This window comes from Rhinopithecus roxellana, chromosome 9 (genome assembly GCF_007565055.1).
Source record: "Rhinopithecus roxellana isolate Shanxi Qingling chromosome 9, ASM756505v1, whole genome shotgun sequence".
Lineage (NCBI taxonomy): Eukaryota > Metazoa > Chordata > Mammalia > Primates > Cercopithecidae > Rhinopithecus > Rhinopithecus roxellana.
In genome coordinates this window covers 26,609,554-26,633,229 of record NC_044557.1, presented here as the reverse complement: position 1 = coordinate 26,633,229, position 23,676 = coordinate 26,609,554, and the positions used below count along the sequence as shown (strand labels likewise).

General features: G+C 37.1%; 1 protein-coding gene across 2 annotated transcripts in view; it reads right to left on the bottom strand.

Annotated features, from left to right (window-relative positions):
- NRG1 (neuregulin 1) overlaps positions 1–23,676 on the bottom strand; it is a 1,136,884-nt gene that overhangs the window by 221,240 nt on the left and 891,968 nt on the right. The gene's annotated exons all lie outside the window — the stretch shown is intronic.

Genomic DNA, 23,676 nt, shown 5'->3' with positions numbered 1-23,676 from the left:
AACTTAATTTTCAGAGGAACTGATAAAAAACACATTTCGGAGAACGACTGAGAATAATTAAAATTACTGCAGTCACTGCAAGTCCCTCAGTTCTGCCGAGTGGAAAAGCAGGCAGGGAGGGGTAGAATGAAGACACAGAACTGGAGATCCTTAATTCGTGAATGTGGGGTTTCTCAGATTCAAACTTTACTCAAAACTGCTCGTGAAACCTACTCCTTCCCTTGTTCTCCCTCTGGTGGAGAATTCTAAAGAGCAAGGAAATAAGAATGCATTGACCCCTCCGCTGCAAAGGACAAACGTTAAAGACCAGGGTAATCGCGCACCACGGAAGGATCCAGAATTGTCTACATGTAGAGAAATCATTCTCAGAGTTACACCACAGCTGTGGCTAACTTAGACTCTTAATTTACAGTGAGATACTCTTGTGTTGTGGTCGGGAAGTGGTGAGTTGGAACAATCCATATTCAAAATCTATTGCTTAGCTTTAAAAGTGACTTGTTCTTGGTTTTCCATTTTCTGGGGTCAATGCTAACTGAACCATTACCTACACACAGCCCTCTCACGGTATTTTCTGATGGCCACAGTTTAAATAAAAGTGCAATCTGGAGTGTCTCCTTGATATGTAGATGGGAAGGGAGGGAGACAAGTATGTTCACTTTAAAACTGTCCTAAAATAACACTAATTTATTTGCACTGTCGTAAGAACAAAACTCTGTTGAATAGGTTTAACTGTGAAAAGATATCTAGCAGTCTTGCCATCATTATTTATAGTTTAAAAGTTTGATGTCCAAATAGCTTCTGATAGCCTTCCTACAAACACCAGATATAAATTTCACTGGGCTATAAAAACAGCAAAAGCAGAGAAAAGATGATGAATATATATCTCAGTAGCACTATTAATATTCCACAGAGACGAATGCAAGATGGAGTCTGAACATTGGCTGAAATAACTCTGTTTTCCCAGGAGGGGGCCAGTGCTCAGTAAGCAGGAAATAGCAAAATTCAGAGAAGTCCTTTCAAAACAGATATTTTGTCCTGAGGATGTGAGACAGCATAAAGGCTTAGTATACACTACCGCATATTCTCAAACATGTCATTATGTTAGAATTGAAGGACTGAGAGCAAAGATGTATTCTGGGATTTTTTTTTTTTTTTAATAACATTTCCCCCAATTAAGAAAAGAAAAGGCTCTAGTAGTAAAATCCATTTCTATGAAAATATTGTAATTCCGCCACTTTTGTTTAGAGTCTGGATGTTTTGCTTCACAAAACAGCTTACTGGTCATTTGTTAGAGTAATTTTTCAGTGAGGGTAGTGGAAGAGCCTACGATTTTGTGATATATTTTCATTTAAATGAACCTGAAGAGGTAGTTGACAGTCTTCCAAAATTAAGCATACATGACTATAAAAGAGATTACAGATACTATGGTGACTTAAAGATAAAATATAAAAGCAGGATTCCTACAGGAATTTTAGGGCTGAGGAATGAAATATGAAGGGAGGGAGGTGAGTATAAATGAGCATTTAATAGTTGTTTTTCCTTGGTTTGATGCAACAGAGCGGAAAAGACAGGACAAAAATTGCAATGATAAGTGTTGAAGGGACTTTAAGGAAAGATGATGAAATGGCAATTTCTTGACAAGGATCCTTTCTGGAACCATATCCAGATTCTGGAGTTACATTTTAGTTGTCACTTGCAGCTGAATTATCAGGAAATTCATGGCTCAGTCCAAAAAGGTTTTTTTCTAATATATTGTTAGGTCTTTATGTTATTTAGTGTTAATTTTAAGGGGTTTTATTACATTATTTATGACTAGCTAAAAGATTAACTAAATAAATGTCAATTTCTCAGACAGTTAAAACATTTATGATATTTATCAAGAATTTGATATTGTCTTTAAATTATTCATCTCTGTGGTCAGGAAGTACAAATGAATTTCTTTTGCATTTGTAAAAATCCTTGGAAGTGACCAGAACAAGGGATGGAGAAAGGAGGAGGAATATTTTAGCTTAAAAACAAAACCCAATTGTATAATTTAGAAATGATGACAAATCCTAGTGATTTAATTTTATTAATTTGTGTATTCAGATCTTACATCATGTATTATATAGGGTATATCAGCTCCCAGGTAACTTGTCAACATAACTCCTGATAAAAACAGTGGAGATTTTAAAAAATAAACACCTCGGGCATTAAAGAAATGCAAAATTTAGATCTCACATTAAATGACAGTGTAAGAGAAATGCAATTGTGTGCCACTACATTCTTCCTTGGCTAGACTTAACTTTTAGAAGGACTCTTAGAATCTACAAAGCTGGCTGAATAGATCCTTTCTCTCAGTAAATCCCATTTGGGAAATACTCCAAGAAAATTTTTAAAACATGGAAAAATTAAGACTAACATGAAGACAAATTGCATTTTTGGCAAAATATTATGCATATTGACAGTAATGGGACTTTATCATTCTGCAGATGGTCACTTTTAACTTTTTTAAATCAAGTAACTTAAGATAATTTAAACAAAGATTACTTCTTTAAAAACTTTGCAACAAAGTTGACATTAATGAAGATGCATGAATGAAAAGAAAATCTCGCTCAGCAGAGTCAACTTCAAAACAACCACTAAATGTATATGATTCATTCATTCACCAGGCATTTACTGAACTAAATGATAGACAAGCCGGGCGTGGTGGCTCATGCCTGTAATCCTTACACTTTCAGAGGCTGAGATGAGTGGATTGCTTGAGCCCAGGAGTTCAAAACCAGCCTGGGCAGCATGATGAAATCCTGTCTCTACAAAAAAAAAAAAGATACAAAAATTAGCCAGGTGTCGTGGTGCTCTCCTGTAGTCCCAGCTACTGGGAGGCTGAGGTGGGAGGATCACCTGAGTCTTGGGAGGTCGAGGCTGCAGTGAGCCATGAATGCACCACTGCACTCCAGCATGAGTGACAGTGAGACCCTGTCTCATAACAGTAAATAAATAAATAATAAATAAGCTAGACAGTAGAGAAACAGAACAAAATATTGTCTCTGATCTCATGAACCTAAAATATTGTGAGAAAGGCTTAAAAACAAATTAAATATGACAATACAATATGAAAAACAAGGCCAGATAAGTTTTCTGGAATTGAAGCTCATAAAATTTGGGGGATCTTTTTAAAGAAAAATACTACAAAATTAAACATACAAATTTAGGTAATAAGAAATTAAAGAGTCTCTTGCAGGTCAGAGGCCCTGAAGAGTAAGCTTCCTTAGCTTATGGTAAATTCCCTTTCAATGATTCCAAGCATATTCCAACATCTGTACCATAATTACAGAATGGTACATGACAATTATATACTATTTTGGAGCTTAGATAATACTGTTACATAATATCACTATAAATAGGAGACATTAACAAGCAATCAAAAGGAATACACACAAAACTGAAATAAGCAAAGAGGGAGGAAACTGAGGTGAAAGGAGGCTTAATAATTCACAGATTTGCAATTGTCCTGTATGTTCAGTTAGACTCTTAGCATCAACATGCGTGTTGAGTTGATTAGGCAAAGCACTTCTGACCAGCAAGACACCCTGGCAAAACTAGAAGTGGTCCCCTTCATTTGGCAAATATTGAATAGAATTACTAATTAATCATATTGCCTGCTGTAAAGACAGTTTTATGATGAAATTATGAGTTTAGAATTCAAAGAAAAATGCTAAAACGCAATGTTCAAACAACATTAAAATGAAATCTTTGTTTATGTTTTTCTGCTTGTGTGACTTTTAAAAATTACATACTAATAATTACTATTATTTATCATTACTATTAATGATAAGATTACTGTCATGATTGTAGTGTCATTACTGATATAATGGATTAAAAATAGTTAATACTGCTAAATGCCATTGCCAAATATCTTCTTCTGGCCCTGATAAACAGGGCCAGCATCATACATTTCTTCTGTAATAAGGTGGGTATATAAGACAATCATTTTTGAAAACATTTGAATTTCTTATAAGAAGAATACCATCCCACACAACTTTTCCATTACTTTTCCTGACCTCTGCATTATTTATCCCCCCTCAGTCCCCTGGCAATGCACCCTTAATTTAGACGTGTATATGATGCAAATATCTATATACTTATATATACATATGTGTACATACACATATACATATATAGACATATATGTGCATACATCTGTTTATTTGTGTGTCTATATGTATCTGGGTATATAACTTCTCATTCCTTTTACTGGAAATGGAAAGTATTGTCTGTATTTGAATATAAGCCTATAAAAGGCAGAGATTATATATCCTTTTATCCATCTATTTTATATTGCTATCCATTAGAATTCCTAGCTGTACTTTGCATCTGGTAAGCACTAAATACTTTGCATAGAATGTACCTAAATAGAACAGAATGAAGATAAAAAGCCTAGTTCAGTGATTACCATTTTCTATCAATCAGTGACTAATTACCTACTGTGACAATCATTTTGACACCTTCTTTCTATGACCCACCCATCCCCAAGTCCTGTCATTTTGACTTGAGTCTTCTTTTATGCCTCTTCACTAAGTACCACCCCAATCCAAGTCTTCATCCTTTTTTGTTTTGACTATAATAAAGCTTTCCACCTGGGCTATTGCTTCCCCCAATTATCTTGCCACACACTGTAGTCAGAAGAGTCTTTTTGAAATGCAAATTTAATCCAGTCACTTTTTGCTTCCCAGGAGTCTATCCAGTGCCCTTGAAGAAGGAGGCTGTGGGTCACCCCAGCCTTATCTCCCTTTGCTTCCTGCACAAAGGCCTCCTTGCACCATGCCTGCATAGCTTGCATCCTTTGCAGCCTTAGTGCCTTTGCACTAGCTATGTCCTCTGCCTGAATTTTCCCACGACCACCTCACTTTGCCTAATTCCACTTAACATTCAGGCTCCAAGGGAAATTCAGTTGCTTGGAAAAGCTTTTCCTTACCTCTGTACACTGTTTCATCCCATCCTGTTTTAGCCTCTCTTTACACTTTTTGGTGAATAAATAAATATTACTTTCATATGTAAGACTATACATACAGAAGTGTGTGTCCTGTATGGTCAGTTAGACTCTTAGCATCAACATGCATGTTGAGTTGATTAGGCAAAGCATTTCTGACCAGCAAGACACCCTGGCAAAACTAGAAGTGGTCTCCTTCATTTGGCAAATATTTAATAGAATTACTAATTAATCATATTGTCTGCTGTAAAGACAGTTTTATGATGAAATTATGAGTTTAGAATTCAAAGAAAAATGCTAAAACGCAATGTTCAAACAACATTAAAATGAAATCTTAGGTTTATTCAGTCAAATTTTTGATGATAATGATGATGGCACTGGGCATGACACCTTGAGATAACTTCTGTTAAAATAAGCCTTTCTAGGAACAAACATGTAAAATAAAACTCTGGACTAATCAATATAATCTCTCAATACCTTCTCTAAAAGGTGAGGTTATAAAATGATAAAATGCCAAGAAGCATAATTACTTTTTTTCCTGAATTTGCTCTGCAAGTTTCACCTGTAGATTACATTCATTGGCTTCATTTCCTCCCTTGGATTCTTGGGAGGTGTCAGAGGAGCCCATAAAATAGTTGGGTTTTAGCAAAGATATTGTAATAAAGTGATAATGGATGAAAACCTGCAAACACTGCATTGTTAAAGTGAGTTAAAAACCTCTTCTTGTCCTAGGCATAATATAAGCAAACTTCCTCTCATCATTAAGATTATTTTTCACTTCACAGATTAGTGATAAATCCCCATAGAATCATTTCATCAAGTGACACCCAGTAAACACCTTAGAACTATCTTTGAGTTTTGATTTAATTTCTCAAATATTTTACTAGATTCCCATCATCCATATTCATACAGCAAATGCCGAGGCATTTCTCCATACATACTTGGCGCTCATTTTCTGTAAGTATTTATTATACAGCCAAGAGAGAGATTCTGATGCTTTGATGGCTTTTAAGAGTGATCCCGCAAGAACCTCTTCAATGTTTCCATCTTCTTTCCTTTCAAAAGGCACTTTCTTTGTTATTTTGAAAAGATTCAACCCTGTTAAATTTATAATGATATTAAACTATAAATTGAATGTCATGAGTGATGAATTAGTACTTCAAATATTTGAACAGTGAGAGTAATTTAATACGTCAATTCTTTTTTTTTTTTTTTTTCCTGTATGTTCCATAAGAGACACCTGGTAGAAAGCATTTCCAAAACAGATTATAGTTTATAGGAAATTACTTCATAATGTCATCATGATAGCAGGGCTGTATGGAGTGAAACACGGACCCATCATATTCTGTACCTGGCCCAGGCATGTATTGTAATAATACCACAATTACTCTTTTTCCTTCTTCCCACATAATTCCTTCTAACTTCCTTACTAAATCTTTATGAAAACATCCTCCCTTTTCTTCAGTTCCTCCTCCTGTTAGAGTGCAATACTTCATATATCTGACTTGACCAGGGATTTTTATTTTCGAGGTGAAAGCCAAGAGTGAAGTTCTTGGTGGAATGTTACAGTCATCTCCACCCCTGGATCTGGGCCTAGAACTCAAGTTTCTTTGCAACAGACTAACTTTCAACACGCTATATGTTTGGGAATTTTTGTGTATGTGTGTTAAAAGAATCTATGTCTTTCAATTCTCATTCATTTGGGAAAAGAATTTCACAAGTATTAACAACTCAAGAAGGCAAGTCATCTTTTCAAGATGATTTAGCAGAACAATTAGCTAACTTGACGGAAACCAAATGGATGTCCAGAAAATAACTGGTGACCAACCATGCAGAAGATTGCATTCTTATGGAAAACATTGTTTTTCCTGCTTAATCATAAAGATTGGGTTGGCTCCAACTCTTTCCCATAAGTGCAAGATGGAAACCACCTAATTCAAATGGTGAAGGGAGCTCTGGTCTTGCCTAGGGTCTTATTCAACATGTAGGATTCTTTGGGGCCCAGATAAAAATTCTGGGGGTGATCCTGGGTCTTATTCAATTGAATATCTAGAATATGTTTCGATGATCATTTGTGAGCAATCTCTGTTTGTCCCAGAGTGTGTACTAAAGTCTCTGTGATCCCATAAAGCAGTTATATCCAGGCACAAAAAAATTGTTTCAGTACACCTGAGATTTGTGTCTTCACATTCTGGTTTTTTAGGTGGAAGAAGAAATTTACTTTTACTCAGATGCCTTTTCTGTTGCTTTCGGATTGAACAACATTTTTTTTATTGTTGTTGTTTCGAAAAGATAGTCTGACAGAGTGACATGGAAATCATGTTTATTTCATAACAATAAGAGTGCTGAGAGTCAGCAACATACTTATCAGAGTGGATTTATTATGGGTGCTAAATATAGCTCTGTCTGAGAAGCGCAATGTAAAGAATTTAGTATATATTTTCTCAACTCATTCTCTTTTTTTCCTTCTTCCCCTCTTCCCTAAGAAACTTTTATTAGAGTCTAATCCATACTCTCCTTTCTTTGTCCTGCCGGTTTACCTGCCTTGCCAATCTCTACTGCCGGGTTACCCCAATTAACCATTATCTTTCCCCATTCTATCAAAGAAACCATAACAACAACAACAACAACAACAACAACAAAAACAAAAACCTTTCTTTTGACCCTTTACTTTCACTACCAAACACTCTCATGTTTTTTTGTTTATCAGTTCAAGGACTCTGTCTCGTCTCCAACTCTCCACCAATCTAATTAAACTGGTCAGAGTTCACCAGTGCCTTCCTAATTGTCATCTGAACTCTTTTTAATGCTTGTTATGCCTAGGGGACATTGACACACACTCATCTTAAAACCTTTTCCTGGGACTCATAGTAAAATCTCAGTGGCATAACTTTCTGTGTCTCTTTTTCCTACATCTTTTTTTTCTTCCTTAACTTTCTCTTAAATGCTGACCCATGGTCCAATATTTAAAACTATTTTCTTCTTAACTACATGATAATTCTATAAAAACGTCATTCACTTGCCACTACCTCTAATGTTGATAATTCTTAAATGTTTATCTACAGCTCTAAGTTGTTTTCTGAACTGCAAGCCTGCATTTCCAACTACCTGAAACTAAACATGCCCAAAGACAGTTCATTAATCTCCATCCCTTACCTGCAAAAAAAGCCAAACAGAGCTCAAGATCAGAAACTAGGCATCATCCCGCATTTTTCTCCTTACAGCTTCCTTTTCTTCTCACCTGCCTCCAGCCACTTGGTGCCCCCAATTCTAGAGTGTTTACAGCTGAAGCAGCCTTTGTTCTCATCGCCTATCTTGTTTCTTCCCTGACCTGGGTCCTCTTCCTCATTCTTTGACTGGGCTTGTAAATTCTCTTCTTACACAGCGTCAGTTTCAGTTCACATCCCCAGCCATCCTCACTCCTGCTACCAGAGTTAATCTTCTAAAATAGAGCGATTATCTTGTCATTCCTTTGTGTAACGTCTCTATTGGATTCCTGCTGCTATAAAATAGAAACTTCTCTTTAGAGGGCAGCCAGGTCCTTTCTAATCTCAATGCTGCATAAACATTCAACCTCTTTTCTATCTTCTCCTATGCGTTCTGGGCACCCTGACCACACTGAACTATGGTTTTCTAGCCTCTTATATTTTCTTGCCTCTATGACTTTAACTGTGTTTTTCCTACTATTTGGAATTTTCTTCCCCTTTTCTGCCTGCTGAAGTTCCATTCTTCCAGACCCAACTCAAAACTTGCCTCTTCTGTTTTTTCCTGATGTTCCCAAAGGGGACCAATGGCTGTGGAATATGTGTATTCCTTCTCTGTATCTTCAGTTTAACACCTGCATTATTATAATTATTTGTTTTCAAGTTTGTCTCTCTGCCATGCAGTAATGATGCCTCAGGAATCACCTCTTTATCTTCTTAAAGTACACAACCACCATATGTATATTAAAATGAATAGACTATAAACGTATGCAGATAATTCACATTTACATTTAATTCAGCTTCGGAATGATTGGGCCGCCATTGAAGGGTTTTGAAATCTTTCCAAATAAAACTTTTTACTCCAACTCAATATACTTTAACAAAGCAACTGTAACTTTTCCAAGCTCTGCAGCTGTATTAGCTATATCTTAATTGATTTGTTCAGCCAAAAGTTACAGTTTGAGGGATTCAAGAACAAGCCCAGCTGATTTTTGCCATTACATTTTGATGTCCCTAAATTCACTTTTGCCTACTCTGTGCCTTATTTACCCATATTTCAAAACATGGTATAATCATATGAACACGTGTTGCTCATGAACCATCATGGGGTATTATAAGGTTCAACCAATTTCTTGTCTATAATTTCCTTTAGGAATAAAATTTTTATAATCTGTAGCCTGGATCTTGATTTCTGGAAAGTTTAATTATAACTCTTGAAGGGAGAAATAGTCCCTTCATATCGTTGAAATTTTTTGATTGCTTGACATAGCCTCCCTCTCAAAGGGTGCCTGTCACTCAGCATCTCCATCTGCCATCCCTCAATCTTTGCCTAAATGTACTGAGAGCCCCAGAGAGTCACAGTCACAGCTAGGCCTAGTGGCTCACACCTGTAATCCCAGCATTTTAGGAGGCTGAGGCAGGTGGATCACTTGAGGTCAGGAGTTCCAGCCCAGCCTGACCAACATGATGAAACCCTGTCTCTACTAAAAATACAAAAATTAGGTGGGCATGATGGCGTGTGCTTGTTATCCCAGCTACTCGGGAGGCTGAGGGAGGAGAATCACTTGAACCCAGGAGGTGGAGGTTGCAGTGAGCCAAGATCGTGCCCCTTTCCAGCCTGGGCAACAGAGCAAGACTGTCTCAAAAAAGAAAAAAGTAAAAAAGGGTAACCATCTTCGTCAAAGCCTGACAAGGAGAAGCCTGTCCTCAAAAAAGCACCAATGTATCTGACCGAGCTTTGAACTCTGACTCTGCTGTATCTCTGGTATTTCCTCATCTGTAAAATGAGGATTATAATATTGACTGTATCAGTCACCATTGTGAGGATTAAATGAGCTCATGGAAGTAAAGTCTCAGCCTGCATAGTCACTAAGAAAATGGCAGCTCTTTGGTTGCCACTCTCCCCTGACTTCCAGCTGCTGCTGCTCCTGCCAACCCAGCACAGATGTCTCCAGACATCTCTGAATCCAGGCCAGCCTTATTAAAAGAAGCTTCATGCCTAAAGAATAGGTAAATTTTACTATTCGGTAATCAGTAAGAAGGTAATTCTGAATTATCCCTGGCCAATGCACTTACAAAGAATACATGAACCCAATAAAAATACCATATTTTCATGGATTTGGAGTTTTTACCACCCTGGTCTGAATTTACTTTCTCTTGTCATCCCTTTCTGGATTTCCTGTAGGATGGAAGACACTGAACCAACTCAGTTGGGGTGCAGCCGAAGGGAAGAGGAGGCAAAAGGAAATCTAGTACTTGAATGAGTAGAATCTGACTGACGTGACAAACATAATTTTTTTTTTTTCTTTTTTGAGATGGAATCTCACTGTGCCACTGAGGATGGAATGCAATGTTATGACCTGGGCTCACTGCATCCTCCGTCTCCCGAGTTCAAGCAATTCTCCTGCCTTAGCCTCCTGAGAACCTGGCTTGTGCCACCACACCAGGCCAACTTTTATATTTTTAGTAGAGACAGGGTTTCACCATGTTGGCCAGGCTAGTCTCGAACTCCTGACCTCAGGTGATCCGCCAGCCTCAGCCTCTCAAAATGCTGGGATTACAGGCGTGAGCCCCTGCGCCTGGCCAACAACCAGAATTCTAAGATGACTCCCAAGACTCCTGTCCCCTGGTGCACACATCCTGTATGATCTCCTCCCCTTGAGCACAAGTGAGAATTAACGACTATGATGGGATACCACTTTTGACTGGGTTATTAGTTGGTTGGCTTTGAGCTAATCAACAGAGAGATGGTCTTGCATCGGTCTAATCTCATCAGCAGAGTCCTTAGAAAAGGGGGTGAACCTTTCCTGAAGAGAAATATTCTCCTATTGGCTTTGAAGAAGTAGCTGTCATGTAGGGAGAGGGCCACATGTCTAAGACCTGAGGGCAGCCTCTAAGAGCTCGGAGCTGCCCCTGGCTGACAACCAGCAAGAAAAGAGACTTCAGTCCTATAGCTACAAATAATTAATCCTGTCAACAACCTGAATGGACTTGGAAAAGGGCTCCATGCTCCAGATTAGGAGACAGCCCAGTCAATACCTTGATTTCAGCCTTATGAGACCCTAAGAACAAGACTTTGTTATGCTGTGCTCAGACTTCTGACCTACAAAACTGTGAGTTAATAAATGAGTATTGTTTCCAGATGCTAATATTGAATTGTATTGGGCAATGTGTTACATGGCAAGTGTACACTGTTGCAGTTATAAAATAATTTTAATTGATGTAGTGTCTCAGACAGGAAGGGGTTCAAGGACAAAAATGATAAATAGAAAGTTTGGAATGTGTGGTAATGATCTCTGCTCTGCTACTTCCTAGCTCTGTGGATTTGGGCAGGCATTTTACTTTCCCAGACCTCACTTTCTTCTCCATCTGAAAAATGAAGAGCTGGACAATGGGAAAGGCTATCTCCAAGGTGCAGTCCAGGCACAAAAAGTGCTCTGACATGGTATTTTACATCCTTGGGGTATAAAATTCTTATTTTTTGAAAGACTAAACCAAGGCACATGGGGAAACAATTGGAAAAAATTCACAAAGAGCAGATGATCAAACCTGATTTGGAAATTCAAGCTCCCTATTTGTAGATCATCCTGTCTCTAGTCCTTTGACCATCAGCCAGACTCACAGAACATGGAATGGACACCGAGGAGGTTTATGAGCCTTGTCCATGGGTCCAAGGAGGACCTGAAGAGTTGTGGCTTTTTTTTCTATTTTTAGAGGGTCGTAGTTTGTTTTTATTTCTCAAGGGGAGATTTTTGGTATTTGTTTCCTGCCAAAATAATCAGTAAGATAAAATGCCAGGCATGAAGGTGAATGCTATATAAACTTTAATGCACATTTATGGCAGACATAAAGAACTTTTCTATCAGTAATAACAATTTAACTCAGAAACATATGACAGCCAAAGGATTCATTAGGGAAATATGTACATGTTCCTAAGCAGGTCCATGGTCCTGAAACAGCAAACTTTTTGGCCTGAAAGAAAAGATGTGTTTAAATGTGCTGTTTTTGCTCTAGGACATAAGTTTTTATCTGTTGATCTGTCCAGATAACGCAAACAGAAACTCCTTAAGAGACACAAAAACAGGGTAAAATATGTAAAATCTGCAAAATCAGTTGGAATAGAATTATAATTATAGCTATGCAGTTTAGAAAAAGGTTCCTTTCATCAATATTTACTATATGATTGTGACCAGGTGAATTTATCTCTGTTTCCCAACCTCATTAAAACATAAAGCATTTCCATAAAGCCATTTTAGCTTACATATGTTTTTCAAGGAAAATTGCAGTGTGTATTAAATAATTCCAAGAAACCAAAGTAATCTAAAATTTTTAAATACTGGAACAATCTCAGAATGCTCAAAAACATGGTATGCTTAAAACTCAGCCCACAGCCTCTACATGGAAAAAGTAAAATTAATATAGTAAGCCCAATTTAGATAAATTGAGCCTAAATTCTAAAGGAAATGTTGGAATTGAGATCTGAACCATCCAGATTGGTTTATACATTGATTAAACTGTCTGTTATAATCAGACATCAGTGTTTCTGTAGACAGAACTTGAGATCATCAATAAAAGCCATTAATATGCCAATAAAAGCTATTAATAGCCAATAAAAGCCAAGTATTTCAGCATCACCATTCTATGACACTAGAACTCATATTTGATTAAGCTTCCCTGACTTCAATCACACTTCCCATGTTTTGAAAATATCTGTGAACTAAGGTGGAATTACTGTGAAATTAACAAAACTTAAGCCTCGGAGCCCCACATTGGCAAGAATCCTGTCCAAAGCCTATAACTAATTTTATAGTGGGAATTTACTATTTTTTTAAGAAAATGCCTCCAAAATTTAATCCTGTTTGAAGGAGTCTATAAACAGTTTATAGCTTGAGGAATACAGTAAAGATTCAGACAGGTTTGCCAGTTAGGGTTTGCTCTGTTGACCTTTGGCTAACTAGCTGTTTTTGCTGTTCTTTTTCCTTTTCAAGGCATGGTTTTATCTCAAGACATAGTTTTGGAATTACCTCTCCTAAATGTTTTAGATCATCTTCCCCTTCCCATGGCAGACAGCATTTTCTCATTACCATATTTTGAGTATGTGGGTTTATAAAGCTTCTCCAAGGGTTTCTGAGTAAGAGGTATGTGGCTGGTAAAGAGAATGTCCTCTTTCTGTCGTCATGAGTATGACATCTATTTGCTCACTGACACTGTGGCAAAAACTGCCAAAATTACTGTTCTATTTCCATACATTTCTTATAGAAATGTCTAGAATACAAAAATAATTAGTATTTTTAACGTTACTCTTTACTCTAACCTTTCTGCCTTACAATGAAAACCCTAGAAAATGAATATCCTGTCTGAATACATTGCTAATATGTCCCTGATCAAAGCGCCATCTGCATTTTTGACATTCAGTGCATTTTAACTTATACATAAACGTGATAAGTTCTTTGAGGGATGATTTTCTGTTATTAGAATCGTTACTGCTTTCATGGTACTGAATATGGTGCTTTTACCTGGCAGGTACATTGAAATTTTTGGTGGATAAGGAATGAATCTATTTTCTATGTTTAGTTAGTTAACAGTGTTCAATTTTGATAGGGTTACTTGTTTTCTCTTTTACATGGCTAAATGTACTATTTTTAAGACAATTAATTTTGGAATAACATTAAGTAAAGAATTGTAATGGCAATAAAAATAAAATTTGTTCAAAAGAGATTGTCTTAGCTTCTACCTGATCCTAAAACAGCCTGTTCTGTGATTATTTTAAAGGAAGAAAATAACACATAGTTGACGTAATTATTAAAATTAAATTGACTAAAATAAATTGATCTAGACAAAACATTTAACTAGTTGCCTAATGCAGACACAGCCTAAAACAAATTTAAAGGTATTTTATAGCTACATAACTAATTAAATCCATTTTATTGTACTTGAATGTCTAGTTTCATATCCAGATTACATGGTGTTTCCAAACAGAGAAGTTTAGGCTTGTACTTTCTAGATCAAGCTCTTAACAGCAATAATGTTTCTAGTGGTGGTGGTGTTAGTAATGACGTCCTCAAATGTTATTGTTTTGGGAAATTGCGTATTTCTTCTGTTGTTTGTATATAACCATTTATATTATATATACACAGGAAAACATGTTACTCCAAGTGTTATGGACCACAATTATGAAAGATAAAAAAAAAAGAAAATGTTAAGTGTAGAAATGGAAGCTTTTTTTTTTTTTTTTTTTTTGGTGAAACGTCAGCAAGTCACATCAACATGTAGCAATCTAAGGCATAGGTTATATCTACAAAATCCCAAAACATACAAATGAATATTTAAAAAAACAGCAACTTAAGTAAATGTTTTTTCTACACCTTAGAAATTGTTTTTTAGGATTTTGCGTTTTAGGAAAATTACACAAATATATGCAGAAATTATTTTTCTTAAGGCATTTTAACAATTACAATTTTGACATAATCATTATTAAATCATATCTGTTCATGAAGTAAAATTTTTGTCGGGAGGCCTTTCACATAAAAACCTTTAAAAACAAATCTCCGTGAAATCTCTATTAATACATGATCAAATTTTTCACTATGAATTATAAAAAAGACTCCCTAAAGAAATAACTTGACTGAAAAAGCTGTAGTGAAAAGTATCATTGTCTAAAATGTCAATTAAAATACAAATCATATATCTTAAATAAGGCAAATGTTTCTATAAGAGAAATTCTAATCCCTTTGGAGCAGCTTCATAAACCCAGCTGTTTTTATCTTAGTTAGAAAAACACTGTTTCTCCAAGTTGGTTTAATTGCATTTCAAGTGAAAACATGTTTTGTGCTCATTAAGTGTCATTTTCATTTCTGATAGGAAGTCATGGGTCCTTTGAATTAGCAGCACCTTAACTGCAAGGATGGTTTTGGAAAAAAGCATTTCGAAAACACTTATGGCATATATTAGCTTTAATCAGGCAGACAGTAAAATCTTGGGGAATCTTCTGATTTATAAGTAAGTGGATATAAGCCAAGTTAGCTTGTGGACGTATTTGAAGAATCTTTGTGAACTTTACTTTGGTAAACACAAGCTCTGATTAATCCATAATCCTAGTAAATATCACTCCTTGAAAATCTGGGTGAGTTACTGGCACTCGATTGAATCAAGGCTCTGCTTGTCCGGTACATGTGTGGTCTCCAAAAAAGAGAAGGTTTAATGCCCGCTATGTTAATAGATTATAGGTAGAGAAACCACAAATTCTAGTATGTCAGGGAGCATCCTGGGTTATACTTTTGGTCCAGGTGTAATTACTAATAGCACCTGTGTTCACTCTTAAACGTGCTTGTGTTGGTCCATACATTACAGTTATTCTAGTCATATTTTTATTTGGGAAGTTTTCTGTGTTTGTTCTTGGCTATCACTTATTTAGCTTTGGCTTATATGGTAGGCAGTATACTAAATATTTCATTTATTCCTCTGTCATTTAACTTTCACGATAACCCTATGAAGTAGAAATATTATTTTGCACTCTCATTTTATAGATGCATAAACTGAAGTTGGGAATAGCAAAATTCTTTACCTTAAAAAGTTACATAAGACACCCCATACAACACCCTAAGTAATACTAAAAATACCATTTCGAAAGTTGCAAAAGTTTTTAGGTATTTGAGCACACAGTATCATTTTATACTGCCACAATAACATTTTTAAATGGATCTTTCATTCGAATCTCATAGTTTCCCTTTTTAAGATTTTTCTTTTATTACTTTGGCTGAAAATCTTTGGCAGAGAAAGTAAGAAACTTTGCTTTTCTTGACCATTTTATCAATCTTTCCTCTAAAAGTAATTAATATTTAATTAACTTTTAGGGAAAAAGGAAAAAGAAAGCAGAAAGACATAAATGGACAAAAACAGTGACTTTCTTGGAAGCATTTTAGTTGACTAGAATTGTGTTCTCCTTCATTAGGAAAACTCAGCATTTCGGCAGATGACAGGGTCTTCTCAATTTCCTTCTCTTTCTCTTTTTCTAGTTTTCTAGAATTTTCATTAGAATTGCATGGTATTTTCCTGGTTTTCTCATTTCCACTAAATCATGGATAATATCTCTTTCTTTGTTTCTTTCTCCTCTCCTCTCTTCCCCTCTCCTCCCCTACCCTCCCCTCTTCTCTTCTCTTTTCTTTCTGATGGAGTCTCACTCTGCCACCTGTGCTGGAGTGCAGTGATGTGGTCTCTGCTCACTGCACCCTCCGCCTGCGCAATTCTCCTGCCTTAGCCTCCCAAGTAGCTGGAATTACAGGTGGTCGCCACCACATCTGACTAATTTTTGTATTTTTTTTTTTTTTTTTTTTTTTTTAGTAGAGATGAGGTGTCACCATGTTGATCAGGCTGGTCTTGAAATCCTGATCTCAGATAATCTGCCTGCCTCAGCCTTACAAAGTGCTGGGATTACAGGCGTGAGCCACCACACCTAGCAGCATCTTTCAAATACAACTTTTAAGCCCGGAATACCCAAGTATTATTAATAGGTAGTTTGTTCTTGGAATATAAGAATAATTACTCACTAGACTAAAAGGCCCTGCTTTCACTATAACCACTTAATACAAAGTATTATTTGTGTATCTGGTTACCAAAAAGAACTCCTAATGTGGAGTGGGGATATGACCAGAGAGGAAGGAGAAAGGAATAGAAAAGTAAATCAGTTCTAATTGAGAGACTCAAAGGCATATAAATCCAATTACAAGATTATCAAAGCAATTTTCAGACTAGAAATCAAACAACTTAATTTATTATTGGAAGTACTGTATGGAAATAGAGTCATGCACTGCATAACAATGTTTCAGTAAACTGTGGACCACATATATGACAATAGTCCCATAAGATTAGAATGGAGCTAAAAAATTCCTATCACCTAGTGACATTGTAGCACAACACATTACTCATGTGTCTGTGGTGATGCTGGTGTAAGCAAACCTACTGTGTTGCCAGTGATATAAATGGCTAGTCTATGCAATTATGCACAGTACATAATACTTGCTAATGATACTAAATGACTGTGTTACTGGTTTATGTATTTACTATACTTTTTATTGTTCTTTTCAGTGCACTTCTTCTACTTATTTGAAAAAAAGTTAACTGTAAAATAGCCTTAGGGAGTTCCTTCAGGAGGTATCCAGAAGAAGGTATTGTTATCACAGAAAGTGACAACTCCGTGTGTGTTATTGTCCCTGGACTTTTTCCAGCGGGACATGATGTGGAGATGGAGGACACTGATATTGATTATCCTGATCCTGTGTAGGCCTAGGCTGATGTGTGTGTGTGTTTTTAATGTGTGCTTTTAACAAAAATGTTTAAAAAGTAAAATAATAATAATAATAACTTTAAAACAGAAAAAGCTTATAAGAATATGAAGAAAGAATATTTTTGCACAACTGTACAATGTATCTGTGTTTTAAAGTAAGTATTATAACACGAGTCAAAAGGTTTAAAAAATTCAAGTTTATAAAGTGAAAAGGTATAGTAATTAGGTTAACTTTTGAAAAAAGAAAAATTGTTAATACATATTTAGTGCGCCCTATGTGAACAGTGTTTATAAAGTCTACAGCCATATACAGTGATGTCCTGGACCTTCACAGTCACTCACCACTCACTCACTGACTCACCCAGAGCAACTTCCAGTCCTGCAAGCTCCATTCATGAGAAGTGCTCTACACAGGTGTACCATATTTTGTATTCTATACTGCATTTTTCTCTACCTTTTCTATGTTTAGATATGTTTAGATGCATAAATACCATTGTGTTACAATTGTCTACAGTATTTGGTACAGTAGCAGGCTGTACGGATTTGCAGTCAAGGAGCAATAGGCTGTACCACATAGCCTAGGTGTGTAGTGAACTATACCATCTAGGTTTGTGTAAATTTACCCTATGATGTTCACACAATGATGGGAATTGCCTAATGATACATTTCTCAGAATATAGCCACATTGTTAAGTGAGATATGACTGTATGTGTTCTGGAGTATTCTATAAAGCTATGATAGTCACATTTAAGTATCAATCAGTTATTTAGTGGAGTAATTTGGTTCCTATGTTTTTATTCAAATTGAGTCTAGGACTGCAATAGTCATGTAATTCTCCACAATAAAGATCTCAGTGAAACTTTATACAAGAACCAATCGTGTGTTGAATTAAAGGTATACTATGTTGTTTTTAATAGGACCTGTATGTGTTCTATATATGAGAGGAACCATATGTTGTTTATAATAGGACCTATATGTATTCTATATATGGCAAGAACCAGACCCCCTTATGTTATATACTCAGACATCTTACAGCTCCTCTATTATCTACTCTAAGCAGGCAAAGAATGTGGGAAGAAGAGAAGAATTGCTCTGAGAAAGAGCAAAGACAAAAAAGAACCACATAATCACTCATCAACAGAGTTGCTATCACTAATTCAGGCTTAAAAAATCAACTTCTGTTATACATATATGTACATGCACACACACCTATTGTACTATTCAGTAAACTAATGCTTGCCTTTGAGGTCACCTGAGAAAGCTGACTTCACAAGTTCAATCCTGTCCAACAACTGGTGCACATATCCAACACTTACCGCATGCCTGTAACTTGCATACTGGGCTTTGTACTGGATTGTAGGGAAACAGTGCTAAGTGCAAGAAAGAATCACCCTGATTAAGCTTATACTCACATAACAAGTAACTAGACATATAACAACAGACAGTACTTTCACGTAGTAATATATGAAAAATAAAAGGGCAAAAGAAGATAGTGAATAAAGGAGCCTTGGCCATTTTACATGGAGTGCTCAAGGAAGGCTTTCCAAAGAGGTGGTATTTAAGGAGAGACCTGGATGATATAAAGGAGTGAGTTACATGCAAATCAGAAGGTTTGGAATCACAGGTGGAGAGAACTGCAAATATAAACATCCTGGAGCAGAAGTAAGCTTGATGCAAAGGGGAATGGCACCAGTTAAGGGGAAGCAAGAGACAACCATGACCACGCCTGGGTGATTGCAGGAGAACTGGGGAGAAGTGATTGGATAATGGACATATTCTCAAGGTGGCGCTGTCAGGATATGCTGAGTGAGAAGTGTATGTGGGGTGTGAAGAGAAAGAAGAGGAACAAAGAAAATGCCTAGATTTCCACCTGAGCAACTGGGTGGAAGGTAGTGACATTTATTGAAATGGGCATCAGTTTGGGCAGTGTGTGTTTTTAGGTAAAGGTCAGGAAAGGATGAGGAAATCAAGAATTCTGCATTAAGTTGTCATTTGAGATGTCTAATTTTTTTTTTGTTTTTTGTTTTTTGTTTTCTTTTTTAGCTTTTATTTGTATAGATTTAGAAGGTACAAGTGCAGTTTTGTTATATCAATATATTGAATGCAATGAAATTTGAACTTTCAGTGTATATTGACCCATTAAGTAATTTCTCATCCCTCAAACCCTTCCCACCCTCCCAACTTTATGGGTCTCCAATGTCTATTATTCCACTTCCTATATCCATGGTACACATATTTAGCTCCCACTTATAAGTAGAGAACATGCAATATTTGACTTTCTGTTTCTGGGTTATTTCACTTAAGATAATGGCCTCCAATTCCACCCATGTTGCTGCAAAAGATATGATTTTATTTTTTGTGGCTTAGTGGTATTCCATGGTGTGTTTTGTGTGTGTGTGTGTGTGTGTGTATAATGTTTTCTTTATCCAGTCATCCATTGATGGACACTTAGGTTGATACCATGTCTTTGCCATTGTGAATAGTGCTGCAATAAACATATAAGTGGAGGTATCTTTTTGATGTAATGATTTCTTTTCCTTTGAGTAGGTGCCAAGTAATGGGATTGCTGGATCGAATGATAGTTCTATTTTTAATTTTTTGAGAAATCAAGTTTGCAATGTCTTTGAGTCCAAGTACAGATGCCAATTGGGCACTATCTGGGGCGTAGGGGAAAGGTTGGAGCTGGAGATATAAATTGAAGAGTCATCAATATATAGATGGACTATGAAGTCATGAGACTAGATTTCTTAAGTAGAGTGTGCAATTACAGAAGAGTGAAGGGCTAGAAATGGAGCCCTGTAGACCTCTAGCATTTAGCCCTCCAAAAGGAAGAAAAATGAGACTGAGCAAAGGAGCCTGTGAGTCGGAGACAAGAGATGAAGGGAAAAGACGAGGTGGATCCCCAATCCAAAGAAATAAAATGCCTCAGGAAGAGAATATGTCAGTTGCTACTGGTTGTTTGAGAATGATGAACACTTGGGATAGTTCACTGGATTGTGCAAGATGGACGTCACTATTGACCTTGACAAGAGAAGTGGACTGTAAGCTTGATGGAAGTGAGAGAGAATGGGGACTCCACTTATAGAGAGAGACTTGGACCCATGTGTTTATCACCTTTGAGTCCTATATCAACAGACTAAAATAGCCTCTAATCTGCCTCCTGGTATTTATGCCCTTTGTAATCTCCTCACGTTGAGTATGGGTGGGCCTGGTGACTTGCTTCTAGCCAATAGAATGTGGCAAACATGATGAGATGTCATTTCTGTGATTATGTCATATAAAATAGTGACTTCCATTTTGTTGGCAGATTCTCACCATTGCTAACTTCGATTAAACAAACTGCTATAGAGAGAAGGCCATGGGGCAAAAGATGAGGGTGACCTCTGGCCAAGAGTCACTAAAGAACAAGACTCTCAGTTCATCAGCTCATCAGGAACTGAAACCTGCCTGTAACTCCGGGAGCATACAAGTAGATGCTTTTCTTTTTGAGCCTTCCCATGAGACCCCAATCTTGGCCAGCACCTCATTGCAGCCTTGTGAGAGACTCTAAAGTAGGGGGCCTAGCTGAGCTACACCCAGTTCCTTGGCCCACAGAAATGCTAAGAGAATGAATGTGCATTGTTTTAAGCAACTAAGTTTATGGTAATTTGTTATATAGCAATAGGTAACTAGTACACCTTTTGAAATGCCACTAAAATGAGGGTAAGTAAAAAAATAAAATGGGTATTCACACACAAGAAAAGAAAAGCTAGAAGAGACAGAGTAGAAAAGGCATTAAAATTTTATAAGATGGGCAGCTGATGAGTTTGTAACAACTTACTTGTCAAAGTCACAAATGCTGAAATCTGTGCTCCTATAAAAAAGGAAATGAACAAGAAAGTTGATTTGTGCTAAATAATTATAAAAAGCCTCAAAAATTGGAGGCGCCAAGTACCAAGGAAGCTAGGAGGAAAGGGGGAAGGTGTTGATGCTGAAAACAGAAGGAGTGAATTAAAGTATATACACAGATCCATGCAACACCTTGAATAACAGATAACCAAGCCTTGTCCATGTAGTGGGGGATAGGAGGTTCAGTCTCTGAAGAGATTAAAGCAGAAATATTTTGAGCTTGGGGATGCAGGCTGAGAGACGTGTAAATATGTGGTGTCAGACTGAAAATAGATAAATTAAGTGAAAGCCTACATTTGGAATGATGACGACTTCTATCTTCCTATCTCTTACCAGTTCCTGGAAAGCAGGCAAGTAGACTTAGACGCAACACTACACACACATACACACACACACAGACACACACCCCTACCTCATGCTTAAGATGAGAATAATTTTGTCTAGAAAAACTGCCTTGTGATAAAAGACTGACTTTCAGCAGTGCCACAGGGGCAGCCTCAGGGCCAGGCTAAGCAGGTGTGGTTCTGGCCTCTGTAGCCTCCATCAAGGAGGACAGTATTGCTTGCATCTTTTTCATGGGCACTGGACTCCTTAGCTTTGGCTCAAATGGGGGCTTATAGCCCTACCTCTCACAAGGAGAGAACAACGAGGAAAACAGTCTCCCAAGTGCCCATATCATAATTTCCTCCCTCTGTTGTGATAAATACACAACTTAGAAGAAGCTTTGAGTATTTCTTTGCTCACGGTTTCAGCAGTAAATCTACTTGCATAGCTCTGGAGGGCAAATATTGGATTGCATTATATTTGTTTGCAAAAACTTAACAGAAAAGCTTTTCCTACTTAAAAATAAAAGTTGAAAACCAGCAATTTCACTGATAAATTTGAAGGGCTATGTAGGATAAATCGGGCAAATGAAATTCTGTTCATGGGATGGGCAGTTAATAAGTGACATTGAAATAGCCTAGGTTTGTGATGATAAGCTTTCAGATATACTTTGTCAGGGATTGGACTGGGATGACACAGAAGAACAAACAGAACATCTGATTCATTAGCTGTAGTGGAGACAGGAGTAAGAAATTATCTAGCATTTTAAATCTGCATAACTTAGGAAATTCAGTTTCCATGATAGACACAGGCATCAAGTTAACCAGAAGAATTACTGGAGGGAAAACCATTGTCTGGTTTTAGACCCATGACACTGAAACAGGCTGTTCATCTGGCAACTGGAATGCTTTTCTCTAGACACCATGAGAAAGGCTTTGGATCTAGAAAAAAAGTTTGGAAAAGCAATAGAAAAAAAAAATCTTTAAAGAAAAGCATACTGAGACAGCTAAGAGGAAAATACAGTCCCAGGAAAAAGGAACCAAAAGAGAAAAAGAGGGGTAGTCAGGAAGGTTGGGAAGAAATCAGGGGAGTTTTTTGCCATAGAAGGAAAGAATATCAAGAAGAAATGAGAGGTAGGCACTATTAAACATTGCTGAGCAACTAGGGAGGATATAAAATTAGGGAAATCACAGCCACTCAGGAGGCGAAGGTAAGAGACTTGCTTCTATCTAGAACGTCCGGCTTACTGCAACCTCCACCCTCTAGGCTCAAGCAATCCTCCCACCTCAGCCTCTCAAGTATCCGGGACTATAGGCACATACCGCCACACTGGGCTAATTTTTGTGTTTTTTGTAGAAACAGTTTCGCCATGTTGCCCAGGCTGGTCTTGAACTCCTGAGCTCAAACAATCCTCCTGCCTCACCCTCTCAAAGTGCTGGAATTACAGGAATGAGCCACCATGCCCAGCCTAAGAAATCTGATACAGGACACCAGTGGAGCCAGTTCTTTCGTCAGAGATTTAAAAAAAAGGAGGCAACAGTGGTGAGGAAAAGCAATCATGAATGTAGACCTACTGTTTTCAACTCCTATTTTATTTATTTATTTATTTATTTATTTATTTATTTATTTATTTGTTGTTTATTTATTTATTTATAGACAGAGTCTCACTCTGTCTCCCAGACTGGAGTGCAGTGGTGTGATCTCGCTCACTTCCGCCTCCAAGATTCAAGTGATTCTCCTTCCTCAGCCTCCAAAGTAGCTGGGATTACAGGCACGTGCCACCACGCCCAACTAATTTTTGGATGTTTAGTAGAGACGGGGGTTTCACCATGTTGGTCAGGCTGGTCTCGAACTCCTGACCTCAAGTTACCCACCTGCCTCGGCCTCACAAAGTGTCAACTACTTTTATTTTAAAACTCCTTTTCACTCTTAAAATTACTGAGGACCCCCAAAGAGCTTCTGATTCTGTGGGTTAGATCTACCAATGTTTACTGTACTGAAAATTA